Source organism: Rhinoderma darwinii, chromosome 13, assembly GCF_050947455.1.
Source record: "Rhinoderma darwinii isolate aRhiDar2 chromosome 13, aRhiDar2.hap1, whole genome shotgun sequence".
In the NCBI taxonomy this organism is placed as follows: domain Eukaryota; kingdom Metazoa; phylum Chordata; class Amphibia; order Anura; family Rhinodermatidae; genus Rhinoderma; species Rhinoderma darwinii.
In genome coordinates this window covers 977,757-1,001,996 of record NC_134699.1, presented here as the reverse complement: position 1 = coordinate 1,001,996, position 24,240 = coordinate 977,757, and the positions used below count along the sequence as shown (strand labels likewise).

The 24,240-nt window shown below is 42.6% G+C and overlaps 1 protein-coding gene across 5 annotated transcripts in view; it reads left to right on the top strand.

Moving 5' to 3' along the window:
- Positions 1–24,240, top strand: part of EYA2 (EYA transcriptional coactivator and phosphatase 2) — a 199,309-nt gene that overhangs the window by 5,973 nt on the left and 169,096 nt on the right. For all 5 annotated transcript variants that reach the window (XM_075846197.1, XM_075846195.1, XM_075846196.1 and 2 more), the window contains exons 2-3: positions 127–246; positions 9,914–10,144. The gene's annotated coding sequence lies outside the window, so the exon portion shown is untranslated. The remainder of the gene's footprint in view (positions 1–126; positions 247–9,913; positions 10,145–24,240) is intronic.

Below are 24,240 nucleotides of genomic sequence, written 5' to 3'. Positions count from 1 at the left end.
CTGGGCAGTTGTGTTACCTGATGTAAAGTCGCACGTGTGATCTTTGTGGGTTGTCCTTGTTGCTAGGTTACACGCTGCTTTGTTTGAAGTAACTAAATTAGTTTTTTTCTGCATTATTTTTTGCAGCTTTGTTCCTGCAAGTGCGCGATGTGAACATGTGGTATTTGGCGATGCTTCTGACACCGATCATGTCACTGTCACCGGCTACTTAGGCCTGGGAGCACCTGACAGTGCAGGGAGTGACAGGTAACGGGTGTCTATGGGTGACGCTATGCCCGGACGTATTCATGTAAAGTACCAGTTCTTATACACACGTATACAATTAAAACAACATGTTAACTTTATTCTACGGGTCAATACAATTACGGCGATACCAAATATATATAGTTTTTTCTATATTTTACTACTTTTACATGTAAAAACCTAAGTGTAAAAAATAACATTTATTTAGCGTCGCCAAATTCCGAGAGCCATACGTTTTTTATTTTTCCGTCGACTTAAGTGGTATAAGGGCTTATTTTTTGCGGGATAAGCTGTAGTTTTTAATAATACCATTTTGGTGTAAATGCGACGGTTTGATCGCTTTTTATTTCATTTTTTGTGAGAGATGAGGCGACCAAAAAAATAGACATTCTGGCGTTTACAAATTTATTTATTTTTTACGGCGTTCACCGTGCAGGTTAAATAATGATATATTGTAATAGTTCCGACTTTTACGGACGCGGCGATACCAATTATGTTTATTTATTTATTTTTTTACTATGCTCTAGGGGGAAAATGGGAAAAGGTTTTTTTTTTTAACTTTTATTTTATTTTTTTTACACAAAAAAAACTTTATTTAACACAATTTTACTTTTTTTATTAGTCCCCCTAGGGGACTTCTGCCAGCGCCTGCACTATATACTGCAATACTAATGTATTGCAGTATATCGTGATTCTGACAGGCACTTATTGAGCCCTGCTGGAGGCAAGGCTTAATAGGTGTACAAAGATGGCGGACCTGGGGGCGTTCATTAAGCCCCCAGGTAGCTATAGCAACCATCGCCCCGCGATTGCTGCGCGGGGGGCGCGATGAGCTGTTAGAGGGGGTCACCCCCCCTCTTCCTGACAATTTAAATGCTGCGGTCGATATTGACCACAGCATTTAACGAGTTAAACTAGCGGGATCGCGCTCGAGAGCGATGCCGCTAGTTACTCTGAAGTGTTACCCGCTCCATATTTCCCCTACCCGACTTTGGGGTATGGATACGTCAAATGTCGGGAAGGGGTTAAGGGCACGGACGGCCGCGGACAGTCACCCGCGTTTTCTGCCTGTGCTCCCATATAAAGTATGGGAGCACGGTCCGTAAAAAGCAAAAAATAGAACATGTCCTAACATTTGCGGAGCCTTTCTACAGCACGGACACCTCCCAGTAAATATATGGGAAGGTGTCCGTTGGCCATATAAATTAATGGGTCCATAATTATGGACGAAATCTACGGTCGTGTGCATGGGGCCTTACTAAGGAGATAAAATACTTAGTGGCGCCCCCTGGCCATAGTCACATGCTAAGACTATACATCATTTTTTTGGTGCAGTTATTAAGGCCGTGGTTTTCCATGATCATCGTATCCAATAGGTCACATTTTTAGTTGCGGTCAGGTCGTTTGGTTTTCTTCCCAATACCTTCAATGTGAAAAACCACAGCAAGACTTAAAGAGGCTCTGTCACCACATTGTGCAACCCCTATCTGCTATTGCAGCAGATCGGCGCTGCAATGTAGATTACAGTAACGTTTTTATTTTTAAAAAACGAGCATTTTTGGCCAAGTTATGACCATTTTCGTATTTATGCAAATGAGGCTTGCAAAAGTACAACTGGGCGTGTTGAAAAGTAAAAGTACAACTGGGCGTGTATTATGTGCGTACATCGGGGCGTGTTTACTACTATTACTAGCTGGGCGTTGTGTATAGAAGTATCATCCACTTCTCTTCACAACGCCCAGCTTCTGGCAGTGCAGCACTGTGACGTCACTCACAGGTCCTGCATCGTGTCGGCACCAGAGGCTACACTTGATTCTGCAGCAGCATCAGCGTTTGCAGGTAAGTAGCTACATCGACTTACCTGCAAACGCCGATGCTGCTGCAGAATCATCTGTAGCCTCTGGTGCCGACACGATGCAGGACCTGTGAGTGACGTCACAGAACTGCACTGCCAGAAGCTGGGCGTTCTGAAGAGAAGTGGATGACACTTCTATACACAACGCCCAGCTAGTAAAAGTAGTAAACACGCCCCGATGTACGCACATAATACACGCCCAGTTGTACTTTTACTTTTCAACACGCCCACTTGTACTTTTGCAAGCCTCATTTGCATAAATACGAAAATGGTCATAACTTGGCCAAAAATGCTCGTTTTTTAAAAATAAAACCGTTACTGTAATCTACATTGCAGCGCCTATCTGCTGCAATAGCAGATTGGGGTTGCACAATCTGGTGACAGAGCCTCTTTAAAAAAGACTCGCAAGAACCGCGGGACTGGAAGTTTTTTTGTTAGAAAACAATCGGCAACATTCTCTAAACTCAAACTGTCTGCTCATCGTGATAAAACCGCATGAAAGGACATTCTGTTTTACCACAGTTTTTAGTGCTGCAATATTGCTGCGACACTACTGCGAGGTGTGAACATTTCCTTAAAGAGAATCTCCCTTCTCTGAGACAGAAATACAAGACAAAGGAGTGAAATAACTGAAAAAGATTCTATTTTCTGAGGCGGCAGCCATGTTCCCTCTGTTTTATGGGGTCAGTGGTGTTTTTAGAATAACGCAGCTCTCTAGGTATGGCGTTTTTGCTGGAGTTTTTCTCCATAAGCTTCTCTATTGGACCTTCACCGTATGTTCACACGCAGTGTTTTCAGGCAGTTTTCAGGGCGTAAAGTCTTAAAAAACGGAAGCTGAACGCCTCCAAACATCTGCCCATTGATTTCAATGGGAAAAACTGCATTTCGTTCAGACGGGGTGTTTTTTTACACGGCCGTTTGAAAAAACGGTGGGTAAAAATACGCCCTGTAAGAAGAAGTGCACGTCACTTCTTGAAACGTTAATAAATAAAGCTGGTTTTTCATTGTGTCAGTAAAAAACAACTCCAAAAACGGCTCAAAAAAATGCATAAAAAAAGTTTGATGCTTTAAAGGCATAGAGTTGCCAGAAAAACATGGTTTTTTTTTAAAATTAAACATTTAGTGTGGGTGATTAAACATTGTTCAAATTTTTTTTATTTTTTTCACGAGTCAGGAAATATTATAAATTAATTCTAATTTATAATACTACCCATTTTTGGTCACTAGATGGAGCTATTCCCAAAATTGCAGCATTGCAACATTGGGTTAAAAGCCCTCGCTCTAGTGAGCTCTCAGCATCCCCCCCTCCTTTATCCTGGCTAGTGCCGGGATAAACGAGGGGTTTGAACGGTGTAACCTCCTACACTGTGTCGCCATTTTTTGAGCTAACACACAGTGTAGTAGGTTTACATACAGTAGTAAACACACACAAACACGAACATACATTGAAATCTCTTACCTGCTCCTGCCGCCGCGGCTCCCTCCGGCCCGTCCGCTCCGTTTGCTGCCGCTCGTCCAAGTGCACAAATCCGGAAGCCGCTACCGGAAGTAGTAATATTACTGTCCGGCCGCGACTTCCGGTCCACAGGAAAATGGCGCCGGACGGCGCCAATTTCGAATTGGACTGTGTGGGAGCGGCGCATGCGCAGTTCCCACACAGACGCCGTACACTGCAGTCAATGGGACGGGAGCCGTTCGCAGTCCCTATGGGACTGTGGCTGCCGTATTCCATGTCTGTATGTGTCGTTAATCGACACAGACAGAAATGGAACAAAAAATGGCAGCCCCCATAGGGAAGAAAAAGTGTAAAAATAAGAAAAAGTAAAACACAAACACACAAATGAATATAAACGTTTTTAATAAAGCACTAACATCTTTAACATATAAAAAAATAATTTGTGATGACACTGTTCCTTTAAAAACGGCTGAAAATCAGAGGCTGTTTTCCCTTGAAATGAGCTCCGTATTTTACTGCCGTTTTTACTTTAGTGTGTGAACATAGCCTTAGGGCTGATTCAGACGAACGTGCTGTTTTTTCGCACGCAAAAACCGCTGCGTTTTGCGTGCGCAAATGGCACTTGACAGCTCCGTGTGCCCTGTTCATATGGATGCGCGGCTGCGTGCTTTTCGTGCAGCCGCCATCTTTATGACACTCCGTTTGGATGTTTGTAGCACGTGGTGCTTTTCTGTTTACATTCATTCTTTTACTGTTATTGCGCGAATAACGCTTATCCCACGGAAGATGCGTGGGGCATGCGGACGCAAAACACGTTCGTCTGAATCAGCCCTTACTGTGACAAACAGCTGCATCACCAGCCACTGCCTCACAATGATACCCACTCCATTATAAGTCTACATCAGAGTTGTGGCTGTGCCAGCACAACGCCAAGAGCTGAGCTCAAACCTTCCTCTGTTGTATTCTATTACTTTTGGTGATCTGCACTATGTGGCGTCGGGTGTTTTTTGCTTTCTTCTCCAATTACTGTGACAAAAACTTCTTATGTAAATACGATCCAAAGCTTTAAAATCTGCAATAAAATCCTCAAGCGTTACATGCAGATTGTGTTTTGGATTTTGCATGTAATGGATGAAGTACCGCATCATTAGGGCATGTAAGGCTTTGTTCACGTCTGCGTCGGGATTCTCCGTTCATGGCTTCCGTCAGGAGAACCCATGAATGGAAACCATAGCTTTCTGTTTGCATTACCATTAATTTGAATGGTAATGCTTCCATTGCTAATGGTTTCCGTTTGTCTCTGTTCCGTATGGTTTCCATTTCTTTGGCGGAATCAATAGGGTGGTCGACTACGCTATTGATTGCGCCGAAAAAACGGAAACCATACGGAACCAAGAGAAGCAGAAACCATTAGCAACGGAAGCATTACCATTAAAATGAATGGTAATGCAAACGGAAAGCTATGGTTTCCATTCATGGGTTCTCCTGACGGAAGCCATGAACGGAGAATCCCGACGCAGACGTGAACGATGCCTTATACATTTAATAATCTGCAGCATACTTGGGGTCTGGACACACGTAGCACCCACTGTGCGGCCGAACACCCAGCTGACATGCCTATTTACCATGACTTTTAAATAATTGTTAACGTCCACGTATTTCTACAGGTTTTTCCTCACGGTAACTGGGTGTTTGTACGCATCATGGTCGCACAGTGGCACAGAATACACAGCATTTTTAGGGGTATATTCACATCCAGCAGATTTGTTTCAGGAATTTTTGTAAGGGCATGACCACACGTGGCGGATTTCCTCCGCAACTGTCCGCATCAATGCCGCACAGAATCTGCGTTGCAGATTCTGCTGCGGATCTGCACAAAATGTGCAGAAAATTGATGCGGACTAGCAGCTGCGGACTGCGGGAAAAGTGCTTCCCTTCTCTCTATCAGTGCAGGATATCAGTGCAGGATATCAGTGCAGGATAGAGAGAAGGGCCAGCACTTTCCCTAGTGAAAGTCAAAGAAATTCATACTTACCGCCCGTTGTCTTGGTGACGCGTCCCTCCTTCGGCATCCAGCCCGATCTCCCTGGATGACGCTCCAGTCCATGTGACCCCTGCAGCCTGTTATTAGCCTGTGATTGGCTGCAGCCGTCACTTAGACTGAAACGTCATCCTGGGAGGCCGGACTGGAGACAGAAGCAGGGAGTTCTCGGTAAGTATGAACTTCATTTTTTTTTTACAGATACATGTTTATTGGGATCGGTAGTCACTGTCCCGGGTGCAGAAACAGTTACTGCCGATCGCGTAACTCTTTCAGCACCCTGGACAGTGACTATTTACTGACGTCTCCTAGCAACGCTCCCGTCATTACGGGAGCCCCATTGACTTCCTCAGTCTGGCTGTAGACCTAGAAATACATAGGTCCAGCCAGAATGAAGAAATGTCAAGTTAAAAAAGCAAGACGCATCCGCAGCACACATAACATGTGCATGACAGCTGCGGACTTCATTGCGGAAATTAGATTCTCCATTGAAGTCAATGGAGAAATTCCGCCATGAGTCCGCCACTACTCCGCAACAGACAGAGCATGCTGCGGACACCAAATTCCGCTCCGCAGCCTATGCTCCGCAGCGGAATTTTACGCCTCGTCTAAACGAACACTGCTAAATTAAAGTGTAAGTCAATGGACAAACGGCCCCGCTGCGGATTAACGCTGCGGAGTGTCCGCAGCGGAATTTAAGTGAAATTCCGCCACGTGTGAACCCAGCCTAACTGTCTCATACACCGTATGGGGTATTCAGAAATCCCTTCACCTGTTGCAGAAAGATCCCTACTCACGTATGGAATGGATTTTTTCAGTCGCAGAAATTCTGCAACAGCTTGTGTGAACAGACTCTGACCCATAGGCCTTGTTCACATGGTGGATAATTCACATTTTCTCAGGCGTTTTTTTTGTGTGTGAATTCCGCTTTTAAAAAGCTTCCCATTTTGTTTTATAGAAAACCACCCAATGGTTCATACGGGGCCGAATTTTCAGCTGGCGGAATTGCAAATCGCCACGGTGATGACAAAAGTGAATGTCACTTCTCGACGCGGTTTTAGCCTCTTGCAAATTTTCTATAAATAATAGGGTTAATCTGCGGATTCTCGGCCAATTTCATGTGGAATTTTTCAAATGAAGAATGTGCCGGTTGAAAAACGCAAGTAGTAAAATGAGTTTTAAACATTTTTATTGGCCTTTTTGATGGCGTTTTTTATTTAGTGTTATTTTGTACTATTGTTTTTCCCGACATTTTTGAAGTCCTATAGAAAAGCCCATAGAAAAAACAGCAGGAAAAGCGCCATTACTTAACCAAAAAAAAGTTTCTATCATGATGCGGATTAGACGTTGGTGAGGAATAAGATCACGGTCTATTCTCAATCAAGTAATGGTCATATCGCAGTTTTAAAAAAAAAAATCTACAATATGACCGCAACGTGTAAATATACCCTAAAATCCCATAAGCCAGGCCGGCAATATCCTATACATTTACTGCTGGTGCGTGAGTTTGTTTTTTTCTTTTGTGGAAGTTGAGGAGTAATCTCTTTAGTTTATATAGACTTTATAATTCACAGTGATCGCTCCTTGTCATCATACATACAATGAGGAGATGTTTATAGCAGCCAATCAGATTCCAGCCACCTGACTTGTTGCTATGGGTAACTACTCCACTTTTCCATTAAGAAATCAAATGTTTTCTTTAAAATCATTTTTGCGTCTTCATCTGCTGACCATGAGTAAGGAAACGACCATAAGAAGTGTCCATAAGAGCTTACAATTTAAATGAGGGGGGCGTTTTAACCCCTTAGTGGCCAGCCGATTTTAGGCCCTAATGACCAAGCGATTATTTGTTTTTTTATAGTCGCATTCAAAGAGCTATAACTTTTTTATTTTTCCTTTGACAGCTGTATGAGGACTTGTTTTTTACTGAATTAATTGTACTTTTTAATGGCACCACTTCGGGGTAGATATCATTTTTCAATTAACTATTTTCAGGGGGTTGAATAGAAAAAAAACCTGAAATTCCGCCATTGTGTTATGCGTTTTAAATTGACGCCCTTCACTGTGCGGTGTAAATAACACGTTACCTTTATTCTATGGGTCGGTACGATTACGGCGATACCACATATGTATTTTTAGTTTTTTTATATTTTACGACTTTTGCACAATAAACACTTTTGAACTAAAATTATTTATTTTTGCATTGTCGCTTTCCAAGAGCCGTCATTTTTTATTTTTCTGTCAATGTAGTTATATGAGGGCTTGTTTTTGCGGGACGAGACGTGGTTTTGATTGGTACTGACTTGGGGTACGTAGGACTTATTGATTAACTTTTATTATGACTTTTTTGGGGGGCAATGGAAAAAAATAGCAATTTCGCCGTTGTTTTTTGCATTTTTTTTTACGGTGTTCACCTTGCGGTTTAAATTACATATTAACTTTATTGTTTTGCGTCATTACGGTCGCGGCGATAACATATATGTGCACTTTGATTTATTTTTTACACTTTTACTAAATAAAACCACTATATGGGAAAAAAATTTTTTTTTTTTTTTTTACTGTAACTTTTATTTCACATTTATTACTTTTTTTTTTTTTGTCCCACTAGGAGACTTTACTGCTTTGGTATACTTAGTATAGTGTAAATCTGACAGGTAATCTAGGCATTTGCCGAGGGCAGACCTGCAGGCTTTTATTAGTCCCCCGGCTGCCATGACATCCCATCGGAGACCCACGATTGCATTTGCGGGCCGGTGAGAGAGGGAGTTCCCTCCCTCTGCAAATGATTTAAATGCAGTGGTCGGTATTGACCGCGGCATTTAACAGGTTAAACAGCCGCGATCGAAGTAAACTTCGACTGTGGCCGGTGAAGCAGGAGCCCGGCAGTCATCAGACAGCCGAGTCCAGGCTCACGGGACACCCGTACAGGGCTTAGACTGGGCCGCCGTGTAAAGGCGTATTGGTGGTCACTAAGGGGGTTAATATTATTGACAATCATTACGAATGAAGCACAAGTCTCTCACCCCAGGAAAGCGTCCACCATATTAATCAACAGGGTATACGTCGGAAAACTGGTGCAGAGACTTCATTAATATGGCGTTCGACCGGAACACTGGACCACATATACTAAGCAGTTAATGCCGGGTTTTGACATAAACTATTCCCAAAAAAATTTTGACTTTTCTCATCTCTCCCTAAATTGAGAAAATGACACGAAAGTGGGCAACGTCTCCAAGGAAACATCCAAGTCAAATTGTATAAGCGGAATAGATGGAAACTTGTGCAAATTCTGTCGGCTCATAGCATTGATTTCATTATATTGTAAACTTGTATAAATACTTGAATCTGCCCCATTATGTACAAAGTGCTGATCTTACCTAGTGAAGGTGCCGCATGCAGGGGGATAATGAGGCATGAACCCAACACATAACATACAGAAGGTGGAGGGATCCGGGTAAATCTGTGACCCCCGAGCAGTGGTCAGAGCAGCGATAGAATCAGGTAAAGGCTTCGCTTCTAACCGGGAATGTGAGGAGTCGGTCTGGTGGGAAGGCGCGCTATACCTGAAGGAGATTACAATTGAGGTTTAACATCGGCTATTAGTTATAAATTGATGAGGAATCTGGATGAGATTTAACCTCCATATCTGATTTCACATTTCTGCATTGTACTAGATCTTCCCACTGCTGGAGGTTCGGTGTTGCACCCGGCAGGCTGAAGGAGCAGCATCTTCCACCTCGTATCATATGTTTACCCACTGAGGGAAAAAACTCAGACCAAATTCAACAAAAAGAGTCCTGAGTGTAACCCAAACTGCGACCCCCCCCCCCCTCATACACCAGTGATTCATTCTTAACTTGTTCACTGCCGGTGAAATTTGTATGGAGCTAAAAACTTAGAGGAATAACATAAAGGCGCCAGGGTGTAGCTTGTAAATTCCTAACTCTTGGTGTTGTGGAGTTTTGCAAGGATTTTACGATTTTGCTTTCCATAGGAATTTCCAAGGATAACAGAATTTGGCGCAGTTGTGGCAAAGCAATGGTTAAACATGGATTGATAGGAAGGGACTGGTAGAGCTGGGATATGTGTTGACGTTCTGCCCCAGCGTAGTGTCCTCATGTCTTACAAAGCGTTTGGAGACCTGTGTGTTTGGGATTGAAGCCACCCACCCCTTCCTTGTGTCTCTCCCACACACCCTCCCCTCTCCTCACAGCCTGTCCATACTACTCCCCCTCCTGTAGATGTAGAGGGCAGTTACCAGCACAGCACCTGGACGGTAGGATCAACCCCACTGATCACTTGTGTTTTCTATGTACAGCTGATGGGATTCAAGAAACTTCACCACTAAGTGGAAGCCGCTCTACAGAGCCAAGAAGCCGGGGCTCCCTCCTTCCCTGCTGACTGCTGTGCATTCAAGGAATCCGCGCCGTCCCAGCCTGAACATTTACTTCCTCACCGACTTCTCCCTCCTCATCCCTCCACTCATTGCACGGCAAGCAGACACTACTAGTTTGGCTGGAGACTGAGGGTTGTCTTCTTCTGGACAGTGGTAAGTGCTGTGGTCTGTCCTCTCCTTATAACCCCTCACTAAGAGTACATCAAATTCTGCCTGCAAATGTGATTTTATAACCAGATCCTGGGAAAGATGAATTCATGTATCCGTAAATTGTACCGATGGTAATTGTGATAAGATACAATTGCAGGTATTTATAGGCTGTTCAGAAACTTTGTTTAATACAGTAGATAGCAGCCCTTCTATGCAGGTGACCCTTCATATTATTCAGGGTGTATTTACATGAGTTGTGGGGTTTTTTTGTCGTGATTTTAGTCATTGCAAAAAATCTGCCTTTTTTTTTTTTGTTAGTAAAAACGCCACAAATTTCAAATTCTGAAAATTGAGACAAAAAAACAACAAAAACCTCTCATGTAAATACGACCTTCTAGGCCTGTCACGTTGTGGTCACACAGAAGGGAAATCAATTTAAATCTAATTATTTGTTACTTTTATTATTAATTGGAACTTTTATATCCAGAGATTGGAAACAGAACCCGAACGGCCTGCAAACTGTATTCTCGAAACTTAACCCCAAATAAAGTTTCCAAAAAAGGCAATAAATAATAATAAATAACAATAAAGAGCAAAATAAAAAATAGTCAAGTGTAACTTTAATCTCTGCCGCTGTGCAGGACGGTCATGGATGTAATAACTATCTATAGAGAGAGTCTCCGTAGCAGAGCTCTGCGGACTCATTCACAGAGAGAGCACTAATCATTTCCATTAAAGGCCAATTAATCCTTACAATTCAATAATGGTTTACGCTCGTCAGGCCGCGCTGGAGAAAGCCGCCGGTTACATTTTAATCTTGTACAGAGCTTTTTAATCATTTTTAAGTTAAGTTTTAAGTCCGTAAAGGCAATAAATGGGGAATGGGTTGCCAGCTGTTCACGAGGACTTTCCTCCAAGTGATTTACTGGTGTTCAATAGGCAGCGGCCGAACTGTACGGGAGGTTTTAAGCCGTCAACGCAATCTTATAAGGAAGTTATTAGACTTTCACCTTCATAACCGCTTTATTTCATACTAAATCCATTCACTTTACAATATCCCCTCGCACTAAATTCAGCTGTTAAAACTCATTTACTGCAAGCAAAAAATAAATTGCGTTTGGTGCCTGGAGCTTGATGTGACATCAGATCAGTAACTAGAGCTGCGAAGAAAAGGGTCAAATCTTCTGATTATTTTACTGATAATAATAAAAAAAAAAATTTAAAAAAAGTTTAACTTAATCTATTCCTAAAAGATAAAGTCCGGCATCCTGTGATGTGAATTGGGTGTGTGTATTATAGTGTATTTGAATAATTCTACTATTACATTTTATTTCACTAATAATATTAAAATAGCATTGAAATTAATTTTGCTATTAAATATTGAAATAATTTCAGTATTTAATTCATGTTTCCATTTTTGTAGCAGAAAATATCAGTTTTATCAGTAAATAACGATTTGTTATTTGTTGCATTGCTTGTAAATTGTTCGTTACACATTTAGAATAAAGAATTGTGCTAATTATTCATCATCAAAGGGCTACAAAATATTTAGCATTGTTTTGGCGACGTTCTTTCTCATTTTCGTACGATTCGCGTCCTGTGAACGCTGCTTTATGGCTGACGCATGTTAAAGAACTTATTCAGTATTCCGCATAGTCCAATATATTGCAATGACTTTACGCTAGAGATTATTAGGTATAATCTAATGATAAGGTATAATCTAATGATAAGGTATAATCTTATTGTAGTTGATAGGAAAATAATAAATAAGAGATCGTTCTATTTCAGGCTGATGACAATTTGATGTCATTTTTTTCTGCCCCTTTTTTTGACTTGTAATCAGTTTGCAGAGAAGATTGTTCCTCCAGGGACTGTTTTTTTTTTATTACACAAAGTAATAAGTGTTCTCCTTGTTTATACGTTGGATCTTGGCGCAGGTAATGAGCAGTGATGAGAAGAAGAAACACTTGTGTTATCATAATACTGAACCGCTGGATGCGGCGAGAATGACTTCTTTGTTAGAAGAGGAAAACGCTGGATTTAGTAAAACAAACGCCTCGATGGCTGAACCAACGCAGGAGCGTCCTGTGGATTTAGCAAATAGTGCGCTGTTGACAGAAAGGAATCCCTATCGCAAACACTTTTGTCCCCAGGTTTATCCTCTGGAGCTGAGGCTGATCGCAGGCGACCTGCAGTAGTCGAGAAATCTGTAGGAACAATACGTGGTCTGCTTTATTCCTCTAATAGTGTTCAAACAACTCCCCACATTAATCAGGTGCCCATAATGTGACAAATAACAGCGGTGACAACGTCCTGACACTGTCACAAAGGTGATGACATTAAAAAAAAGTGCCCGTCCCCAGGTGAAAACCTTATTATTCCACTAGAAGAAACCTTGCTGAAGACTGGGGCTGTCACTGGCATTTATTGTATGTTTTGATTTATATATATATATTGTGTACAATGGCCAAAAATGTAAAAACATCTATAAGTATAGAGTAAAATGGCCGTAATCCAGCATTAATAATACTTGACTGGTGCCAGATGATCAAATATTCTGGATTATCGGCTGGTTATGGAAAATACATTGTATAAAGTTACTACAGGCAGAAAACCAAAAATAAAATGTTCCCTGGATGAGCTTGGTCATTGGTTTTCTCTGCTCAGCCCCTTGTATCTCCATAAGTGGTTCAGGAGCAGGACACACTCTTATCGGGTGTATATATATATATATTCGAGTTGACTTTTGTCTTTTATGACCGTGTGCGATGACGATGATGGCGTGAATGTTTGGTTATATTAATCAAGTTCCATATTCCAGTTGTTTTTTTTATTGCTGTACAAGATTTTTCCTTTTAACTGAAGGGTTTCTTAAAATAAGTTTTTGGGTAAATATTATTTGAATATCTAGCCGCCCCCTCCGTCCCTGAAGCGTCCTGTAATGATGGGGCATCCTGTGTCACTTTTAATGCTGCCTTTAAATCCATGAGTGGAATTGATTAGGAATTTTTGGGAGTTCTGGGGGATTTAGCCTCAGAGGTGCTGAGTTTTTCTTGTTCAGGGGGTTGTTTGCTGAGATTTTTAGCCTGCAGCTATATAACGTTCTAGTCAAGACGCTTAATTGTGTGTGTACTAACAACGCCTGGGAGAGATGTAGCCTGCGTGCAGACGCTGCTTACATACGAGTACACCCTGCTGAATTATAGAACGTTTGCAGCATTTGCTTCACAGAATCCTGAGCGCAATTTCTGTAGAATATCACGCTGCAATTATTGGGGTTCTTTGCGCTTTTATTGGTCATACATGTGTTGGACTCCACCTTTTAGTTTTGCGCTGCTGTAAATGGAGGACATTGCTTTGCAGAGGTTGAGCATGGCGTTTCATGTTGGTCAGCACAGAATTTCTCATCTGCGGCAATGTGACTGTTCATCCGTATTTCAGTGATTACAATGAATGTTGTAGTGAATTAAATTCATAGGGGATATAAATAATAATGTTCGTCTGATCAGGGGGGGGGGTGTTTTTTCCGTCTTTCACCCTCTGTGTTCACTATATACAAGGAGCTGTATTCACAACTACCCTGTTGGAAACCTAATTGGTTATCCAACTTTTTTTTATAGGAGAAAGCTGTCACTCATGTCCGGCTTCCTATGAAGCGCTGAGTGTTATGGGTAGAGATGACTGATTGACATCGCTGCTTATTTTGCTGTAATTCTTGAATTTCATGTGTAAGGCTGCCGAGCACCAGGCATTTCAGCCGTCTCTAGTCATAATAGTTGGGGATGAGGGGGGCAACTTATATGGCCTTCTTTATTCACAGCCTAAAGTAACACACGGAACTTTAGCGCAAAAAACACAAAGTCGTCAGCGTGCGCTCTGTCCATTCTATCACATAATACCGTGTGGTCATTAAAAACCAACAGAGAAAATAATCCCCCTCTAACAACATGGCGGTGAACTCCTAACCCAGTCATTTAAGGATGTCGGCCGACTTTTCTGTCCAGTAAAAATGTATATCAAGCTATAAATAATGTTCTGTGACCGCGAAACCTCATATTCTGCAGTTCTGGAGCCGTGTCCCGGATCCCTACATTATATTATTTTTCACAATAATCCTTTCCACTAATTCAAACCCTGGAGCTGCCGAGCAACGACTCCTGTCGCCCGTCCAGAGAAACGTATAAAACGCAGCCGGGACATTCCAGTGAGGTCTCTTGTCCTGTAGAGGATATGCCTGTCATTATCCGTGGCAGGGAGGCCGCCCTTCTAGTGTTCAGCATATTGTCCGCTCATGGGGGGACTCGAGGTGGCTTGGACATTACATGGTGGTCACAGCTCAGTCCCAAATAGGGAAAGACCAAGAGGAATCTACAGATCGCATACTCCATAGATGAACTGTATATAAGCACAATATAGGCTTAATAACACATACAAATAGAAGTCATACACAACCAAATATCTATATCACAGCATCCCCACCCCATAAACCCAGCGTGCAGGCTATTTCAAGATAAAAGGGGCAAGTAAGTGGCTGCCAGGTATCTTTTATGCCGCTTATCTCCAGGAGAAACAATAGAATGGGTTTGGAAAGATCCAACCTACTCGACTTATGTTTTCTCCCAAAGCATCCGGGGCCGGCTAGGGAAGACTCCATAGGTATCACATTGTCAGCAGATCCCACTAAAATCCGTGCAATCCAATGTCTAATGCACAGCTGTATATTACAGGGTTTTCCCATATACTGTTGTAGAGAACACCGACAGGATCTGAAGAAACAATATTCAATAATCCTAATATATAGTAATATTTAATATAATTGTATGTGCAAGGGTCAGGGGAGACTACTTAAAGGGCCAGTAACCCACATAGTCCAGAACAATGTATTGTTATAAGATGTGTGTGACAGATATCCGTCCGGTCTCTGCAGGTTCTCGGCACTGGACATATGACATAAAATAGTGATGATGGAGGCAGGGAGTTCTCTAGTCCCTTTTGAATAACATTAGTTAGGCGGACTGCAGGGTTAATGTCCATTCAAATGCTCCTTAGGCCGGATTCACACGAGCGTGTTTGGTCCGTAATATATGGACCGTATGTCGGCAGCATTTGCTGGACCGAACACACTTCAGGGAGCCGGGTTCCTAGCATTCTAGGTATCTGATACTAGGAGTCCCTGCCTCGCTGCAGGAAAACTGTCCCATACGGAAAACATGATTACAGTACGGGACAGTTGTCCTGCAGCGAGGCAGGGACTCCTAGCGTGATACAGAACTATGATGCTAGGAGCCCGGCTCCCTGCACTGTGTTCAGTCCGGGAAATACTGCCGACATACGGTCCATATATCACGGACTGCACATGCAGCAGATTTTGTTGCAGAAATGTCATACGAATGGGGTTGTTTCTGCAACAAGAACAATATCTGCTTGTGCAGGGAGATTACTCTTCTACTTCTGAGTGTCCTTAGGTTCACAAATGCAGAATAAAAAAGAGTAATTGGAACAGTTAATCATAATTGTCATTAACACGAACCTCCCCTTGTATCCGCCTATAAGACTATTCGATGGAGAAGTCCTGGACTTCATTAAAGCAAGCCCATTTACTGCAATAATCCCACCTGCTGTTTATATAACATCCAGTGAGGAGTTTATACAGCATTCATTCTCTCATCATGTGAAGTGTTAGAACAGCTGGCCGGCACATTTCTCATCAGTCTGACATTTGTGTGTGGGGTTTATTGGGTTAACAGCAGCACGGCGGCTAGAAATGTGCGTTACTGACATAGCTGCCGGTAGCTGAGCGCTCGCAGTCTTGCGTGGACATGTAGTCCTGCTGTAATGTTACCTCCATAATGCACCTCTGTCTATTTTATATTCATCTGGGTTCTTTCCAATAAATATTTCAACTCCTAAGTACATATAAAACATTTCAGAGGGCTGTATAGTGTTCTGTGCCCCCCGCCGCGCCGCTGCGCCCAGGACCAGTGTCCGCTTCCAGTGACCTTCCTCAAGGTTAGACTTTCTACACCAGCATCTCGCATTGGCTGGCTCTTCGCAGCAGCTCCGTACTTTCGGCCACTTCCACGCGGCAGGATTCTGGTCAGTATTTTGCATCAGGTAAGCCAAAACCAGGAGCGGGTCCAAAGCACGTGAGATGTGCAAATCTTTCCATGATAGTTTTTATATTTATACTGACCTAAATACTGCCATAAGGCCCCCTGCACACGGCCGTGCCCATAGTCATGGAATGTGATTGTAGTCACAGACGGCCGTGGACAGCCGCCCACATTTGCCGGCCGTGCTCCCATATTAAGTATGGGAGCACGGTCCGTAAAAAGCAAAAAATAGGACATGTCCTTTCTTTTGCGGGGCCTTTCTACGGGAAAGCGTCCGTCGGCCATAGAAATGAATGGGTCCATAATTACGGATGAAATCTACGGTCGTGTTCATGGGGCCTTAGGCTGCATTAGGGTCTGTCCACACGGCGCAGCCAAATCACGGTTATGCTGTGATTTCCTAAAAATTGCAGCAACTTTTTTTTTAATAAAAAGGGAAAGCGCACTGTGTGAATGTGTCCTTACGCAGTGTTTACGTTTTGCGATCGTGTCAGAAAAAGGCATGCGTTTTTTGTTTGGGTTGAGGAACTACTATTGAGAGACAAGGGAGTTTATCTCCCAAAGCAAAGAAACATTTTAAAACCACAACGAAAATGTAACAAAAATGCACGGTGTGAACCCAGTCTTAGTCTAGGCCAGGTCCGTGCTTGTGGTTTAATTATTTTAATGAACCGAGCAAAAGTTTAAAATAGAGGCCACGGAACCTGCTTTTATATGAAAGTCAATGGAAAATGAATTGAAAACAGAATTGTCATTTTTAATATTAATTTGTTTATTTATTTTTGGTTCTATTTTTTGTATTTCTTTTTTTCTTTGACCTTAAATAAATAAATCCAAAAATTATTTTTCATCTTGATTAAGAAAAAAAAAAAATCCTGACGGAAGGACGAGCTACAATGAGAATTGTGTTTCATACCGGTATAATCTAAAATGTCTTTAGAAAAAAGGGAATTTGCAAAAAAAAGCAAAAATAATTTCTGTCGCTCATTAGTGGAATGTGGTGTAAACGGGAGCTCGTTCTTCACTAATCCTCTCTATAGAATAATCTATATTTATCTATAAGGGAGATCTGCGGTCTGTTGACAATGCTTGTAGTGTACATCAGACTGGCATAGGATATAACCGCAGCGTACAGCTGGATGTGTCGCCCGTTGACCTGCATTGTAAGAAAATATATATTCCCACATGGTATAAGTTGTTTTTCCAGGATCCTTTTTCATTGAAAAGTGTAGTCAATACAATTAACTGAAGGTTATACCGACACATACCGCCTGACTGTACAGCATATGTAGGGCCCATTATAGGCTACGGATATGTTTGGCGTCTACCTTGGGAGCATTGGTTGGGGACACAAATGAGGTGTGAACAAAGCCTAATAAATGTGTTTTCTTTGCCTGGTTTCAGTATCTTTTGCACCTTTCCATATTATTAAGATTACAATTTGCAAAATCTCCGAGCTGCGTAGTCGGTGACCCCATCTTTAGGTGTAACTGCATCACTTGTTATCAGTATCTGCTCCCGTCTCGCCGTCCTGATCTGCGCCACTTGCACAAGGTTGCAGCTTCTTAGTTTTCAGTGAATGGTTAGTGATTAATAAGGCTCTGTTCACACACTTAACCAAAAACGTCTGAAAATACGGAGCTGGTTCAAGGGGAAACAGCTCCTGATTTTCAGACGTTTTTTAAGCCACTCACGTTTTTCGCGGCGTATTTTACAGCCGTTTTTGGAGCTGTTTTCTATAGAGTCTATGAAAAACAGCTCCAAAAATGTCCCAAGAAGTGACCTGCACTTCTTTTTCGCAGCCGTTTTGTTACACGTCCGTTTTTCAAAACGGCCGCATAAAAATCAGCCTGTCGGAACAGATCCCCGTTTTTCCAGTTGAAATCAATGGGCAGATGTTTGGAGGCTGTTTACGGGCCGAAAATGGCCAAAAATAAGCCGTGTGAACATAGCCTTAGGATCGTGCTATGTAATAACATAATACTGTTTATAGGGAGACGTCCCCAGCAGTTCACAATAGTCAGAGCCTCATCTAAAACAGCGATAACTTATTAACCCCATGTTTATTCTGCCACTGTGAACATCCCGGACTCCTATTTGACATTCTGCAGCTGTAAGGCTCCATTCAGACGTTGCGGTTGGAACTGCATCTGGTGTGTTTTTCAATGCGTTTGTGTTTTTAACCGCAGCTGCATCAAAAACAAATGAATGCAGTTTTTGGTTGCGCTTCTTCTGAATGGATCCTAATAAAGCTCCAGCCGCACGTCCCGCACTAGTCTGGAGCTTGTCATCTCTGTCCTGTGTGTTTGGTTCTCCCACTTTTAATAATTAGTACATATCAAGCAGAAAATGTATTTCTGTAACCAATGCAAAGAACTCTTCAGATTATTGGCTGCCTGGTCACTTTCCTTGTTGACCGGTCCCCTCAGTGTGTGATCCAGATTGTGATACTTTGGTCTAGAAATGTTACTACATGACATAGAGTAACCGGACACGTTCACTGACCGCGGTGACGTTCTTGTGGTGTTTTTGCAGCATTGACGTCTGAGGTCATGTATCTCCATGTCGTGGAATAAGGAATATATCTAATGCATCGGTAAATCTGATGGTGGAATTATATGTGCAGTGTATTTATAAGAGCAGAATATTTATCAATGGATATGGAGGCGCACGTGGGGGGGGGGGGGTGATGGTAGGAACAGGTAGCCAGAGTGTATACGGTGTCCCGCAGTCATTTCATAACTTACAACTTTCTTACCTGTCCTCCAATATGTCCTGCACAGGTGAGACCTACACACTACAATGCCCATAGATGCGCCAGCATGTATAGCCCCTGACCAGAATGATTGTAATAAGTAAAGTGGGTCAAATGTAAAACTGGCACAATGTAGAGGTAACGTTGCGATGGGCTGCGGCGCGCTTCTCAGGCGTTCTGCTGTGTGCTCAGGGAACTACTCATGTGTTCTGCTCAATGTCTCTCTTATTCAATTAACTGGAATTAAGTCACAGCTAAAGCAGGAACGTCTTGTGTCGGGGCTGCGGGAATGAAGCAGCGTCCAGGGATGGTTGTTTCTGATTTATAGATTATTAGCTGGAGTCTCTGGGATGTGTGACATTTCGGGTGACCTGTATTCCAGAGCAGATAATCGGCGTCATTGCTGGTTTATTCTGTTTTCAGGTCTATTGATAGAACAGCTGAAGTTCCAGCAGGGACTCGGCCGTTCCTCCGCAGCCCCTTATGATGCCAGTAATACTTGTGTGTATGGCGCCGCTCCCCGCAGGAGCCTTCACTTTTCTGTTGTCCCGGTCACACCTGTCATTGCTGAGAGGGGATTACAATCACATAACAATATCTCCTGTCCGTCCGTGTCTCCTTTAACAACCATGGCACCAAAAATTTGTAGCCTCACAAACACCCTAATCCCCTGTGGTATGTTAGACGGTTGTGTTGTGTATTTCATGTTCTGGAGAACACATGACCTGATATCGCGTTTCACCGCGTTCCGAGCACAAAATCCGGGAATGAGGAAGAGTGTGATATTGTATCTAGAAATGTGGGCAGCCTTCATACAATTCATGTGCAGGTGGATAGATGAACTAACTGCTTGTTTTCTGGGTTTCCCTCCCCTTTATATATCTGTCAGGCCCCATGCACACGACCGTAGATTTCATCCCTAATTACGGACCCATTAATTTCTATGGCCAACGGACACCTTCCCATATATTTACTGGGAGGTGTCCGTGCCGTAGAAAGGCTCCGCAAAAGATGGGACATGTCCTATTTTCTTCTTTTTACGGACCCTGCTCCCATACTTTATGTGGGTGGCTGACAGCGGCCGGTCGTGTGCATGGGGCCTTATTCTGTACACATGAAAGTGAAGACAACGGTTGCTGGTGGTTAGATGAAGGGTCTGTGTTCACTGAGAATCAGCCGGCTTCTTGCATGCGTGTGCCATAAGTGCAGTGCAGATGAAAGTTTGTCCCCCCCCCCACCACTATTAACACCACTACTCCTCTATATCTCAAACTAATGGACTGAGCGTGATGGAGAGCCTCTCCACATACTTAGTAGTGTATAAATTATAAGAGACGGCGCAGGTCGCAAGGAGTCCGCCTGTGTGCGCCAAGTATATATGCCATGTACGTTTTGCAGAGCAATAGGGAGCAAATGGGAATTCGGCCTCATCCTTTCCCCAAGTAAATGTATTATATAAGACTCAGGGAAGAGGGGTGGCTCAAAATACAGGATTCAGCCTGTCTGAGCTCCAAGTAAATGTATTCAACATAATGAGGGGCTGTAGTTATTCCGGGACATAGGTTGTTTGGAGAATTCTCTTCCCAGGTTAAAGAGGCTCTGTCTCCTACATAATGTGATCGGCGCTGTAATGTAGATAACAGTGGTCCTAGTAATAAAGAGGCTCGGTCACCACATTATAAGTGTCCTGTCTCCTATATAATGTGATCAGCACTGTAATGTAGATAACAGTGGTCCTAGTAATAAAGAGGCTGTCACCACATTATAAGTGTCCTGTCTCCTATATAATGTGATCAGCACTGTAATGTAGATAACAGTGGTCCTAGTAATAAAGAGGCTGTCACCACATTATAAGTGTCCTGTCTCCTATATAATGTGATCAGCGCTGTAATGTAGATAACAGTGGTCCTAGTAATAAAGAGGCTGTCACCACATTATAAGTGTCCTGTCTCCTATATAATGTGATCGGCGCTGTAATGTAGATAATAGTGGTCCTAGTAATAAAGAGTCTGTCACCACATTATAAGTGTCCTGTCTCCTATATAATGTGATCAGCGCTGTAATGTAGATAACAGTGGTCCTAGTAATAAAGACTCTGTCACCCCACTATAAGTGCCCTGTCTCCTATATAATGTGATCGGCGCTGTAATGTAGATAATAGTGGTCCTAGTAATAAAGAGTCTGTCACCACATTATAAGTGTCCTGTCTCCTATATAATGTGATCGGCGCTGTAATGTAGGTGACAGTAATGCTTTTTATTTAGAAAAACGATCTATTTTTACCACGTTTGGAGCGATTTTTAGCTTTATGCTAATTATTTTCTTAATGCCCAAGTGGGCGTGTTTTACTTTAGACCAAGTGGGCGTTGTACAGAGGAGTGTATGACGCTGACCAATCAGTGTCCAATCAGCGGCATACACTTCTCTCCATTCATTTAGTCAGTGTATAGGGATCCTGTTAGATCACGATGTGCTGTCTTATACTGACACATTAACGATACTGAAGTGTTTAGACAGTGAATAGACATTCCTTCCAGCCAGGACGGGATGTCTTTTCACAATCCCGACACTTCGGTAACGTTTCTGTGGTACTTACAGCAGAGCAAGCGTAATCTCCCTGTAACCTAGTCATTAAGAAAATAATTAGCATAAAGCTAAAAATCGCTCCAAACGCGGTAAAAATAGATCGTTTTTCTAAATAAAAAGCATTACTGTCACCTACATTACAGCGCCGATCACATTATATAGGAGACAGGACACTTATAATGTGGTGACAGCCTCTTTATTACTAGGACCACTGTTATCTACATTACAGCGCCGATCTCATTATATAGGAGACAGGACACTTATAATGTGGTGACAGCCTCTTTATTACTAGGACCACTATTATCTACATTACAGCGCCGATCACATTATATAGGAGACAGGACACTTATAATGTGGTGACAGCCTCTTTATTACTAGGACCACTGTTATCTACATTACAGCGCCGATCACATCATGTACAAGATAGGCCACTTATAATGTGGTGACCGAGCCTCTTTATTACTAGGACCACTGTTATCTACATTACAGTGCTGATCACATCATGTACAATATAGGCCTCTTATAATGTGGTGACAGAGACTCTATTACTAGGACCACTGTTATCTACATTACAGCGCCGATCACATCATGTACAATATAGGCCTCTTATAATGTGGTGACAGCCTCTTTAAGAATGTAAATGGTTTTAGACTAGTTTGTGCTTTCATCTCTGGCGGGTTTATCGGTATTGTCCAGTCTATGGTACAATGGTGATCGGTTCTGATACAAGGGTCGGCACAATTGGAAGGACATTTATATCTCAGGCTTTAACACTTACAATTGTATGAGCTCCGCAGACACGATGTGTCCACAATCTAGACCGTCATATCGTCTCTGACCCCTATTAGACCAGTCCTGGTATGGGATGGGCGTCTCTTTACCTGCTGTAGGGGGGTATTTTCCGTCTTCAGTGCTGGTGGATGAGATGTTCAGTAATGGGGATATCGATCGTCTGGTCCAGGTTTAGTAAGAACATGTGCTGGACCTTCCTTCCCCCATTGCTTGTGGCTGCTGAGGATTTGTCACCGTGGTTCATCGTGGATGTCACTGTAAACTTCTCTTTTTGTATTGTACAAACCTACATTGCAATCAGGATTTTGGAGTTTTCGTTACTTCTTTTTTTTTAACAGTTCTATCAGAATATTTTTGTTCTTTTTTATAGTTTGTCTTTATTTACTCTGTTCCCACGTTCAGCACTTACTTTGCTACAATCTGTTCTGGACTTGACCATCCCCTAAATCAGTGGGACCCAGTAAATAGTTAATGAGTAGGAACCAGCAACCGCCGTCCTGTCCCCAGTGGGTTCACATCATTTGCTAGAAAATGAAATGCGATATCAGAGACAGACTCCCCCGATTGTTCCTGTGTGTGGAAATTTAACTGCATCCTCGGTACGGGAGCTTTGTGTGACCTTGCGCTGGGCTGTGTTGCATTATCTTTGCAGCAGCTGAAGGGTTAAAACTCATTAAGTCTTTCTTCAGTAGCAGCTGAAATATTCTGTGATGGGGATTTATCAGAGACCTCTATCACGGCGGCCCAAGCGCTACTGGCGCCGAAACGTGAAATCGACAAATTTACAAAAATGAACGGTCTTTTAGCTGTAGATCTGTAAAATAAAAACTGAGGTCTCCGTGTAATGACAGATGCAGCCCTGACCCTGGACGTGCAAGAACCGCGCAGGGGGCACTCCGCATCCACACTGTACTTCTAATTACCGCTAATCGGGGACGCAGCAGGTGCAGCATTAATGGGTAGATCAGCAGGATGATCCTGAAGTAGTCCTCGCTCCAGACATCTCTGATTGACATTTTATCTTTTCAATAGTTCTTTAGTCGTCAATAAAAGAAGTCACTTGGTGAAATAAGCCTTGTTTCTATTTCGCGCCGGTTTCCAGCTCTCGGGATGCTGCGTGCGGTGTAGAGGGGATGTTGTCGTGGCTATATGTATAGATGTAAATCTAATGTATGCTTTAGTGTATACGGAGTACTCCTATATGCACACGCCTTATTACATGGGGAAGGTTTCTTATAAAAAGAAAAAAAATAATTACAATAGAATACTAAGCAGGCCTTGGGATGTAGTCATGATATCCAAAACCTCCATTCTTTACACTGCAGGCTGCAGTCAGAACTGGAATATGGAAATAAGGTTTATATTACTAAGTGGCGTCTTCTGTTTTATGACACATCGGCTTTTTGTACAAAAACTGCTGAACCTCTTCAAACTAACAAAAGATGTCTTCACACGGATGGGAGGAATGAGTGATGAAAACAACGTTTGAGCGCTGCTCTGGGGGCAGGAGTGTTTAGGGTTGCCTCTGTCATGTGATGTATGATGACAGTGTTCACATTGATGCTAAGTTCCTTGTTTACATGCAATGTTTTTGCTGAATCTTTGGTGGCGTGATATGTTACGGCTCTGGCCGTCCGTACGTTACAGTCCTTACATCACATTGCCGTTTCATAGCAGACCCAGGGATGTTTTCCAGAGCAGTTTCTTTCAAAAAAAGTGGCCAACAATTACTTCAAGACCTTCAGTTAGGCCCCAAGCACACGACCGCCCGTAGATTTTATTCATGCTTTCAGACCCATTCATTTCTATGGCCGACTGACTCCTTCCTGTATATTTACAAGATTGTGTCCGTG